The sequence below is a fragment of the Rhipicephalus microplus genome, chromosome 5, assembly GCF_043290135.1.
Source record: "Rhipicephalus microplus isolate Deutch F79 chromosome 5, USDA_Rmic, whole genome shotgun sequence".
NCBI classification, from domain to species: Eukaryota; Metazoa; Arthropoda; class Arachnida; order Ixodida; family Ixodidae; genus Rhipicephalus; species Rhipicephalus microplus.
In genome coordinates, this window is record NC_134704.1 from 214,003,721 (window position 1) to 214,016,516 (window position 12,796).

General features: G+C 39.6%; 1 long non-coding RNA gene across 1 annotated transcript in view; it reads left to right on the forward strand.

Moving 5' to 3' along the window:
- Window positions 1-2,216, forward strand: part of LOC142818118 (uncharacterized) — a 14,281-nt gene extending 12,065 nt beyond the window's left edge. The window contains exon 3 of the long non-coding RNA XR_012895595.1: window positions 1,955-2,216. This is a non-coding gene — a long non-coding RNA (uncharacterized LOC142818118). The remainder of the gene's footprint in view (window positions 1-1,954) is intronic.
- The last annotated feature ends 10,580 nt before the right edge of the window (window positions 2,217-12,796 follow it).

Sequence of the window (12,796 nt, forward strand, 5' to 3'; positions counted from 1 at the left end):
ATAAGGTCACAATCCTGTTACGCGCGTCGTCAAACACTTCCTGCTGAACAGTGACACATACCCGCGGGCGGCTATGTGCCCCAAGTAATTGACACTTAATTTTTTGCATCTATTTAGGAATGACGAGAACACACGTGGAAAATTTTGACGCGTGAGCATTGAGAAATTATGAACCATTTCCCCGAAGAGAACCCTGCTGGGATGCGAAGCAGCAGTGGTGCCCACGTCATTGACCCAGTTGAAACGGGCGTCGACGCGGGTGCTAGAAGAACGGCTGGAAGCGAAGTCGGTGTAATGCTTACTCGAGTAAACGTTTGTTTGAAACGCAAAGGCATGGGAGGCGGGTTGGGTTTCATGTAAGTTTCATCGCAGATAACGAGCTAAAAAAGTGTTTCCACTCGACGTGCGGTCGAGCGTTGCGGGTGGTGGAGAGGGTGAAGTGGGAGAGATGTGTGTTATGAGTGGGTGGAGAAGCCGGCAGCTGCTGCGGGTGAGACGTCAACGCGCAGCTGCGACTTGACCTACTTGGCAGTGCTCCAATACCTGCGGCGAGAGAAACGCGCTGCGGTGTGTTCGCACGGACGTACGTACGGCGTTAAACACGTGAGTCAGAGATGCTTCGCATCTAAAAAGCCTTACATCGGCAGCGCTGACCCGACAAATGCAAAGAATAAATGTCGCGGTCCCATCAGAAATCGAACCCAAGCATTCTGCGCGGCACTCAAGCATCTTCTACAACAAAGCCACGCCAGATCTCGGACCTACTTTTCAAATAGCTTAATACCTTAATATGGTCATGAAACGTTAATAGTGGTTGCAGTGGTGGCAATCCAGCTTTATAAACATTACATATGTACTCCTATGATGCAGCTGTGATATCGGGTTGACGCCAATTGTTGCTAGGTGCCATGCACTGAAGTTGATTTATGCAGCAGCGTCCAGGGCTACCATCCTCACTAGCACCAGCACTTCATACCAGCTTATTAATTCTGGTGTTACTAATGCTCAAGTTCATGTTTGCATCATTGCGAAAGTGCAAACAACTGGTTATATAAACACTTGGAATTCTTCAATGTATATCTGTGTGTGGAACATTTGGACGTATATTTGGCATAATTTCATGACGTGCCGCTATAAAAAAATCACAACATGGTCACGCTAAGCATGCCTCCGCATGCTTCGCATAATGTCGATTCCGGAGCTACGTGGAATATGCTGAATTTTTCAGAAATATCCTTGGGCAAGACGTACTTTCGGCATGAATCTTGACATAAGTATGTGTCAGTTTTTTACAAGAAAATGTAACTCTTAGAAATGCCGATTACCATATTTTTAATTGTATAGTCAGTGTACCTAACATTTTAAGCAGTACTCTCTTTTATATTCATACAAAACACAGCTGTAGTGTATGGCTCATAGTTGAGGAAAATGCTGGAAAAGCACAACTTGCACTTTTGCAGTTAAGACGACATAACTTAAGGTCCCACTGAACGTTTGTGTTATGCATGGTGTACTACTAAGTTATTACCGCTACTTCGTGCGATCAGGCTGACATTATGATCTGTGCATGATACAGCTTCTAAGCTGCACGATAGTGATTTTCATTGCAAATCTGTTTACTGGCACGACAGGCATGAGAATTTTGGGACAGGATGTGACAACGAGCATGTACGCTAAATCTGAGTGCGCCGTCAATTCAGTCGATCTGCGTATAGGAGCAAAAATTTAGCCAGGTAACGGTAAAAAAGTGACACATAGGGAAAAAACGAGGAGCCCTCAAAAATGAGGGCGAGAGAAGTTCAGTGTGCGTGTGCCTCCTTCTTTCTCTCTTTTCTTCTCTCTTTCTCTTTGAGAGCTCGCTTTTTTTTTCTTGCTCTGTTCCCTGTTTTATCTTTCCTCTTTGTTTTCTTTTTTGCCTTTGGATGCATCACTTTCTACATTCTTTCCTTTCCAGGTGAAAATACTCCACGGTTTCTGTTCACTTTAACTGAAACCATGGCTGTATACAGCTGGGACTAAGTACAAGCCAACAAATTAGCAACATGTTCCAGTTGGTCCCAGCATGAACCACTCGAGACTGAAAATGAAACCAGCTGGCCTGGAAATGAAATCAGCTGGAATCATTTGTTATAATGAAACCAGTTGGTGTGAATTATTATTATTATTATTATTATTATTATTATTATTATTATTATTATTATTATTATTATTATTATTATTATTACTATTATTATTATTATTATTATTATTATTATTATTATTATTATTATCTTCCTTATGGTCATTCTCTTCATCCCAGAATAGCTGTAGTGCAAGGCAAATAAGTGATAAGGGCTCATTGCCTTCATGATGGTTTTTTTTTTGTACATCTAATGCTGACAACATTTACAGTTCATTGTATGCCAGTACAAGTTTCATTTCAAAAAGGCACAGGGTATTTTAAGCAGTGCAAACAACTAAAAAACAGTTTGTGTAAAGCACAGGACATATACACAACCAAATATTGCTGTGTGCTGCATCGAAGTTTAAACGGGCTGGCACTCCCTTACCTCCTATTGCCTTGCACCTCTCTGCCAGAGGAGGACATGACACTGCAATTTATAGAAAGGCATAAAGCTACTCTGAAAAGGTCTAACTGCTTTGCCTCATACTGCCATCACCTGATCTTTTGGAGATAAGGTAAGGTTGCATGAAAAACAGGTAACCGTGCATCAGTCATTCCCTAATACGTACCTCCTTCGAAAATCCAAAACATCCCCGGGATGTCCTGAAATGACGAAAGTATTCTTGTCCTGTAGGGTGTGCCACAAGACTGGCTGATATATCTGAGTCCATTAAATGCAGTTAAAATATGTAGGTCTTTGTAAGGACATTATAAATACTGCCTTGAACAGTGTAACAGTGAAATACAGATTTAATGAGTAAACTGCAAATCAAGTGCAATGTTATCAATAATAATAATAATAATAATAATAATAATAATAATAATAATAATAATAATAATAATAATAATAATAATAATAATATATTACTAACATGATTATATTAGTATTGTGGGGTTTCCACATACAAAGTAACTAATTGCAAGGATTAAAAGGGGGTGCACAGGAAGGCAATGAGGTATATTTATAACAAATTCAATCTAACGAATTCTCCTACTGAGTTGCAAACGAAAGCCGGTCTATTAACACTACAAGGTAGGGTAAAAATAGCAAAACTAAAGATTTTGTTTCAATTAATTCATAGTGACATAAACATCGACACGTCAAAAGTAATTTTTTTCTGTCATTTTAAGTTAACACCTTACAGGCACTCACAAACACATAATAAATACACTTTTAAATCAAGTTGCTATAAATATTCATACTTCCCCCAAACCATAAAAGAATGCAAACCAAATAAGTCCTTTTGGTACTGATGCCTTATCTTTCACTGTGTCCTTATATATGGTACAAGCATCACGCATAACCGAGAGGAGAGAAAACAAAGAAAGGAAGGCAGTATTTGCCGAACAGTATAATAGACAGCGCTTTCTCAAGAATTACATAGAAACTGCAGTTGGGTAAAGATAACTAGATGGCGCTGTACCCCTACTCTCAGATTGGCTGCATGGGGGGCTGTGCCTGAATACGCATAGAACGAGCGGATCTCTCAGTTTCCTTTATAGTCACCATACGTAGTGGATCGTTGGTGGGGCATGAACGAAGCAGAGTGGCGGGCACGTTAAAGACGCTTGCGCTCGACTCCTTTGTCACGCGTCTCATCGGTGTTACCCATGCGTCATCTGCATTCTCGAACGCGATCGAACGCATAGACGCATGCATGGACGGACGCTTCACCCCACTCATCATCAATCACTCCATGAATCTCCTGTAATTTTTTTTAATTTTCTTTTTTTCTTCTGGAATTTAAAAATGTATTATTATTTTTCCTCATTCTAACTTGCACATATGTTGTAATACCACTACTATTATTATATTCTAACAAAGCTTATTCAGCAGCTAAGTACCTCTATATCACCCCACATTTCATACAACACTATGCATTATAGATTTAAAACTATGCTTCAAAGTTAGACTCCACTTATTTACTCATAAATTGTGCCATTCTCTTAATGAGGTGATTCATAGACTGAATTATTTTAGAACTTTCTAACACATTTGACAAAATCAGTCATAAACATTTACTTTAAAATTAAGTGATCTGGACCTTGGCACTACCGAACAAAGTTTAGTACTTTGAATGCTTCGCATGAAATTGAACTCACTTTGTGCTCAGCTAAGCCCAACTTATTTCTCATTTTAACAGCCAATGCCCCTTCTTTGCTATCATCTAAATTTTGTCATAATTTGCTGATAATAGTGTTGTCATTTGTGAAATTACTAACAGAAACTATTTGTACCACATGTTATAGATATATTGCTAAAGAAATAGGCTGGAATTCATCTGAAACCCCCGCACTAACATAAAGTTAGTGCGGGATAAATACCATATTCTTTCGTCACGATCGTAAAAATTCACGTGGCGGAGGCATACTCATCACCACTAAAAAAGAACTATCATGCTCTCTAATCAACACATCTTCACAACTAGAATCATTATGGGTAATATGCCGTGCCCCTCCCGAAGCAATAATACTTGGCGTATGCTATAGGCCCCCTCGAACTGACCCAGACTTCCCCTGCAAACTTAACGAAATCTTATCCCAGCTAACTAATAAACACCCTAACGCACGTGTTCTGCTTTATGGGGATTTTAACTTTCCCTCCATTAATTGGCTCAATCACGTTTCACCAACCTTGGAAAATACTAACTTTAACCTCATCCAACAGGTAACCAAACTAATGCACGTGACTAGTGAATCGTCAAACATTTTAGACCTGGTATTAACAAATAGCCCCGAAAGCTTAAAATCTATGGCATACTTACGTGAAATCAGCGATCACAAAGTCATCCATACCATATTTAACTTCACCCCAAAAATACGCTCCATTTTCCGCAAAACGATTCACTTGTATGATAAGGGTAATTATGAATTAATGAATCGTGAATTACGAGATTTCCTACTATACTTCGAACTCAATCTCGGTTCCTGTTCTCTCAATGACAGCTGGCTAATGCTTAAGGACAAGATAACTGACTTGACTAATAAATTCATCCCCACAGTGAGCTTTACTGCCAATAAAAATAAACCATGGTTTTCCAAAAGTTTGAAAACACTTGAAAATAAAAAAAGCGCCTCTTCCGAGCTGCGAAGTTTAATGGTAATGCGTGCGCATGGGGCAAGTACTATGCTGCGGAAGATGCTTATTATGCTGAAATTAGAAAAGCGAAACAGACATTCTATCACAATGATTTATCTAAAATTCTGAAATCTAACCCTAGAGAATTCTCGGAAATCATAAACCTGCAACTAACACGAGACATCACGCTTACAAACGATAAAAATGAAGACATAAGCGACACTGTTTGTGCCAATATCTTTAACACCGCTTTCTCATCAGTGTTCACTAAAGAAGCCAACGTACCGTTTCTTACGCCACCTACTACGACATTATCAGCGATGGCCCCTGTTGTGTTATCCGTTAGTGGCATTTCATCACTCATTGACAAATTAAAACTTTCATCATCAGCTGGCGTAGACAATATTAACTCTAAATTGTTAAAAAATACTAAGTAAATTATTGCAGTGTACTTTTCGATGATGTTCTCATTGTCACTCGAAACAGGAATTTTACCAGACGACTGGAAGGAGGGAAAGGTCATTCCAGTCCACAAATCAGGTAACAGACAGTCCCCCCTAAATTATTGACACATCTCTCTAACAAGCGTCCCCTGCAAAATAATTGAACATATCATATATTCACACATCATGAAATTTCTTGACACCAACAATTTTTTTCATTCTTCCCAGCACGGATTTCGTAAATCATTATCCTGTGAATCCCAACTTGCTATATTTATTCATGATATACACTCTTCTCTCGACCACCACTTTCCGACCGATGCAATCTTTCTCGACTTTGCAAAAGCCTTTGATAAGGTACCACACAAACGCCTACTGTTAAAACTTTCCCAGCTGAACCTGCACTCCAACATTCTTGCATGGATCACACAATTTCTTACTAACTGCTCTCAGTTTGTCTCCATTAAAATACCCGTTCTAGCTCCCTCCCAGTAACATCCGGCGTCCCCCAAGGATTTGTACTCGCACCCCTCTTGTTCCTAATATATATTAATGATCTTCCTGTTCATGTATCTTCCCATATCTGTTTATTTGCCGAGGACTGTCTCATCTATCGCACAGTTACTAAGATTTCTGATCAAACTACACTCCAACAGAATCTGGATCTCGTGCAACAGTGGTGTGATCTTTAGTTAGTGAAGCTTAACCCTACTAAATGCAAACTCGCCTCATTTCAACACCAGCGTAATCCTTTATCATTCTCATACCTAATCTCTAATTCCACTATCGAACAAGTTCAGTCATAAATACCTAGGCGTCACCTTAACATCTGGCCTTTCCTGGAACACTCACATAAACAACATCATATCATCCGCGAACAGACCCCTCGGTTTCCTAAAGCGTCATTTGCGTCACACACCACTAGACATAAAACTTCTGGCTTACAAATCGCTCATCAGACCTAAACTAGAATATGCAGCGCCCATCTGGAGCCCGCACCAGATATACCTAATAAACGAAATAGAATCTGTACAAAATCGTGCCACTAGGTTCATTCACTCTTCATATTCATACGAAATAAGCATATCATCCCTAAAACATGACATTGATATTGATAATCTTTCTGTGCATCACTGCATCGCCAGCCTCTGTTTGTTTCACAAGTTCTTTCACAGTTCCCTCAATCAAGCACCTTACATTATCCCACCAACGTGCATATCTCACCGCACAACCCATCCTTATTCAATCGCATGCGCATGCGCTCGCACTACTACTTTTGCTGCCTCATTTTTTCTTTGCACAGCAGTGGACTGAAATGGCATTCCCCGTGACATTGCAGCCATCACGTGTTCATCAACGTTTGCGCAAAACATAAATACATATTGTTTGTCAGAAGATCACTCTCTGTAACCTCCATTTGTTAACCTACCCCTTATGCAATACCCCCTCACCGGGGTCTTTAGGATAATAAAGTGAAGTGAAAGTTAGCAATGCTAACCACATGCTTGGCTTGTGCCAGAAATGTCGCACCACTCCTTCCTTTCTTAATGTTAACGTACAATCAAACCAAAACAAGTGCACGCATGTGCCTTTAACACATTTTGTAAACAGATTTGTCCAATGCCTATGAACAAGCCTTACCAATGCCTTTTGGCCTGTTTGACACTTCAGGGCCTTCGATGCACTGTAAGGGCACAAGAAAACTTGTGGGTCTTAAATGTGACTTGTTTCAAGACTTTGCAATATGATGGTTGATTGAAAGTGATAAAATACTGAAGTTGATAAATGAGTTAGTTGTGGTGTCTTGTATAATAATATGCATACTCTGTGAAAAAGAAGCAAGCATGCAAATTACTAAATTCATAATGAAAACATAATGACATCAGTGCAAGATTGGTTGTTGTGGTAACTCACCTTCAGTTTGATCGTAATTATGGAATATGAATGTTTAACTGTCTTGAGTTTTAATGAACTGGCATTTAGTTTGTGAATAACAGTATGCTAAAGAGCATGTACATATTCTTGTTTGGTTATACAACAACAGCGTTAGGAAATATTTTTAAAGAGTGAGTGGTAAAAAATTTGTGGCACAAGCCAAGAACATTATTAGCATTGCTCATTTTGTAGCCAGCCTGGACATTCGAGAATAATTTAACAGATATCTGCCCAGCCAAGTATTTAAAATTACCAAGGATGTTTCAAGGGATGACTACATAATAATTGCACCTGCATGCATGAGCTCGTGCCTCTCAAGTTTCATGCATGTGCTTCGTCATGGCAGAGCGTGGTGCAAATACACCCAATGGTTGTCGGCCACTGTTTGGTACACAAGTTGTGCAGCAAAACGAATTTGAAATAAAATTTAACACAAAATGTTTCATTGCTATTTCCCAGTTGATGTATTATTTCCATTGCAATATAAAAACAAGTACATCAAATACTGGCTGTATCTCCCTTTGCAGCTATGATAAGGACTTCTAGAAATCTTAAAAGTAGGAATCGAGTATCTGGCGAAAACATCAAGCCCTTAAAATCTACAGAAGTGTTAAGAAAGGGTAAGTGACAATTGTATAGGTAGCAAAATCACTTTCCTAGAGCGAAGCAGTCAGTTGCACTAGATAAGCTGTCATGTTTAATGCGTATAACCTGCCAGGGATGAAATTTATGATACTTTTACACATTTTCTTTTTATTTCAGTGCACTTAACATTTTAAATTTTATTAAACTAGTAAAAAATGTTTAGTTCTACAAATAATGGCGACTGAATCAAATAGAACAGTATTCAACTTGGTATGTGAAATCTTAGAATATTTGGCACTCCCTTCGAATTTGGCAGTTGCAGAATTTCCCTGGGACACATACTTCTCCATATGGGCTTTACATGTTTTCTAGAGAAAGCTTCTGGGCCATCATCGTGAAATAATATTTTTAATTAAGCCATCATAGCAAGTGTTATACTTGTACTTCATTTGTTTTTTGCAAAGCAGTTGTAGGGTTCACATATCTCTATTTTCAAGAAATATGAAGTGAATGAATGAAAGTATAGTTAGGCAGTTAACTGAATGATATAATGACCCGTATGGACTATTACCACTGGAAGGGTGGAGCGTGTGTTGTTACACGTGGACTTACAGGCTGTTAAGGGTAGATAGACAAATATGGCTGATTGTGTGTAAGTATCAGGGCATGTCAGTTCAGATTAAATACCAGACAAAGATTACAGGCAGCAGTCCTGATAGATGTGAACTGTTGGAAGCAGTTCAAGCTGGAAAAGAAGTGGTGTATTCAATTGTGACACATTTGTTGAAACTTTGAAAACCAGGAAAATTTCTCGAGCAGGCAATGTTAAGTGATGTTTTTGATGACTGTGACATTGCACACTGTCACTCTGCACATGTGTCTGTTTCCTTATATATTTTCTGCCAAAGCCACAAACAAAGATATATGGCAGTTAACTCGCGTCCTGTTTCCTGTCTTATGCAAGTGTCATTCTGCACTTTATTACCTTAGAAGTACTTGCTGCTAGGCAGGTTGGTATGACATTATTAGGGAAAATTCTAGAGGATGCTAATGTGTGGTGCAGTGTAAATATTTTCTGTAGTTCATCTGCGACCGATGCTCTTTTTCTGTGCTTTTTCATTTTTCCAGTGGTGCTTAGGCATCTATAATTTTCCCCCTTAGCTTAATTACCTCCCTGAAGCTATGCATCATCTTGCCCATTAACAAGCATTGTTAAACTATTGTATGTGGCATTGTTGATGCAAAATGACCTTAGAGTATATGCTAAAGCTCCTGCAGGATCACCGGCTGAATGTGACAACCAGTTCACCATTTATAGGACCCGAAGTATTGACATTTTCAATATATCTGTTTGCACAGTGCTTCATTGGAGTCATGCAAGCTTAAAATATGGTGCTCCCACAGAGAAATTTTTCTTCCTGTGCTGTGACCAACGGGAAAATTATGTAGACAATAATGAAAAGAGATCACAACTAGGCTTAGCTGTGTGATGTCTGCCTCAATAAAAATGTAATAAATTAATGCAAGTGTGCTTATATCACCATGGTGTTGCCAGTTTATTACTACATTTGATATGAGCCTCTGCTCGCTCCACCATGGTGTTCCTGGGGATGTACACAGTTCTACCTCTGAGACAGCATTGCGAGAACTAATTTCACTGTCAGAATCTTGAACAGGTGTACGACAAGCAGAAGCCAGTGCAGAGAACACAAGAGAAGTGGTCACTGCTTACATGTTCAAGGTCCTATGCACGCACATCAGACTATGATTTTACAGTGTCTTACATTTTGAGTGGAGTATACATGGTGATGGCTGGAGCCATCTCTGTGGGCACCAGCTAGACTGTCACAACGTGCATACTGTTGCTTGAGACAACTGTTTAGGACAAAAAAGGGCACCGTAGAAAAAAAAATTTTAGGCTAATGTAAGGGCTTGTGGTGAGGAGACTCTCAAAAGGTATATGGTGTGTCATCTTGCAATAGAGAAATAACATTTATACCTAGTTTGTGTTAGTAGGAGTCTGCGAAACATTGGCCATACAAGCTTGTGGCTAGAGAAGGATGATGTCCAGAAGATGCCTTCCTGAAATGTTAACCTGCACCGTCCTCCCTTGCCCTTCTTAATGCACTGGAATTTTTGCCCTATAGGTACTAATTCCTTTAGTGGGTACTCTTGAAGGGCTTCTGAATAAGCTCACTCTTACCACCTGCTTTACCCAAGGGCAAATCCTACTGTTGGAACTTATTTGCTTGGCAGAAATTTTTAACAGGAAAAGAAGCTTCACTCGTTACACAAATAAAGCTACAGCATTGCAAGATTACTATGATGTTATGTACACAGACCTACCACATACAACTAACTAAAATGTCACCACTTACCTCTATGGTGAGCCTGATTATGCCTTAAGACAGCATGTAAGTTCCTTGATACTATACTTTTTAATGAGTACAAGAACCTTGAAAAAACAAGATCATCACGTGCAGTCCGTAAAACCAGTGCTTATGAACTGCAATGATGCCATCGAAAGCAGCAGCGAAAGTAAATTCACCCTGCGGGAATGCAAATTCTGCATGAAGCCTGTAAATGTACTGTTAACAAAGTCTTCTCGACAACTTCATTATGTCTATTTCTGCGATTTGCATAATCCTGTTTCATACATACCTTGCTGTTCACCCTATAATTATTGACCTCTGAGTGTTACTCAAGTGACCATGCTCATTTAACATACCTGCAAGCCTCAGTGCTAACCTAATGAAATTGGAGACTTTAATAAAGTAATGCTCTCTAATGCTCACCCCTTCAAAAAAAGTTTTTAGCATCCCCTGAAAACCTATTCTTTAAAAAGTTGATCATCAGAGATGCGATGTATCTCCACACCTGATGACAGACATTTGTCCAATTACAGCCACATTATAACAACAAGCGGCCTTTGTAAGATGCGTGAACACGTGCCATCATCTCAGGTCAACATGTTTCCTGAAACCAGCTTGCTCTTAGTTATGCGACAGAATGGTTTTCATAAATCATTTTCTTGCTAAGCTCAACTTGCCCCATGACAAACTGTGTGTTTAATTTTAGACCATTCTTGGGGAGCTATTTTCCTTAATAACTAAAGAAAGCCCGATAAAGTGAAGCATGAGCTTTTAAAAGGAAATTTGCAAAACATGCACAATCGTCTCCAGTACCTAGCCTGAGTATATATTTCACTAATAATGATCATTTTCATTTTAGAACACATATCTGATGGCACAAAATCTGGAGTACCAAGGAGTCTGTCACAGGTATTTTTCACTTCTTTATTGGGGGCCATGCAACAATTTTAAATTATTCATGCGATATACTAGAAGTTTACTGTGGTGTGAATCCCTTGCCACAATTAAAAAAAATAATTATGGGGGAACATATGGACTCTTTACAAAGGTTGAAGTTGGTGCTGATGCCGTCTGTCGCATCACCAATAATGAGACCACGACCGGCTTTATTATTTATTTATTATTTATAAAGCCGGTCGTGAATGAGACTAAGCACGGCGCATCGCATTAGGCCTAATAGCAGTGCTACGCTTCCATTTCACACACACACACACGCGCGCGCATAATGTATGCTTTACTGCAATACACTGCAAGCACTCCACCCCACGACACTGCAGTATTGCAGCAATGTTAACTTTTAAAGAGACCTTTACGGGTTAGCAATTGAAGCTTGACAATGCTCCCAGCTATGAAATTTCTATTTTATTACATTTTTTTTCATTTTTATACACTTGCCTAAACTAGTGTTACCAGCCGTCCCGAATTTCGCTGGACTGTCCAAGACTTTGCCCGCGCTGTCCCAGTCGGGACAAATGTCCCCGAGTTTTTACGGACTGTTCAGTAAACGAAAAAAAAAAAGAAACGTTTTGCGTTATAAAAGACATGCCAAATAACGAGCGTCCATCTGATCACATAGACAAAGAAATGTTGCTGTGGTTAGCTGCAAGGAACTTTAAACACTTTAGCGTCAACTTTTACTAGAGCATTCTAGAGCGAGAGGAAGTGTCACGAAGAGCACATAGCAAAATTTAGTGCCACATCAAGAGACCGACGCAATGAAGAGAAGAAATAACGGATTTGTTTGGAAGGCACCGCAACAAAGAAAACTAATTTCCTCACCCACACACAACTACCTTCACTGTTGGTTACCCCAATCTAAACACACACTGCTAAGCAAACAAATTGCCATCATCTGCGGCTGCTTGATAAAGCCACTCGGACAAGAACGTTCTCTAATTCCAACTTCTGCATTCCGTATCTATCTCGCGCACTTACGCAAGAACAAGCTTCAATGAAAGCGTTGGCACAGTATATACTTCCTCCCAAGTGACACCAGCTGTTCGATCGGTCCTCAAGCAACACGCATGCACCTACCATACATCCGCGTAGTACATGCATCAGACCAAAATTCACAAATCGCGTTCCAAAGGCCTTTATTTTATGCTCGTTGTCATTGCTTGTAGATTTGGTGGCAAACACTTCGGGCTGGTAGGTGCTAATTCTGTGCTTCGGGCGAATGACGTTAACTCCTGAACACAACGACATCACAGGAATTAAG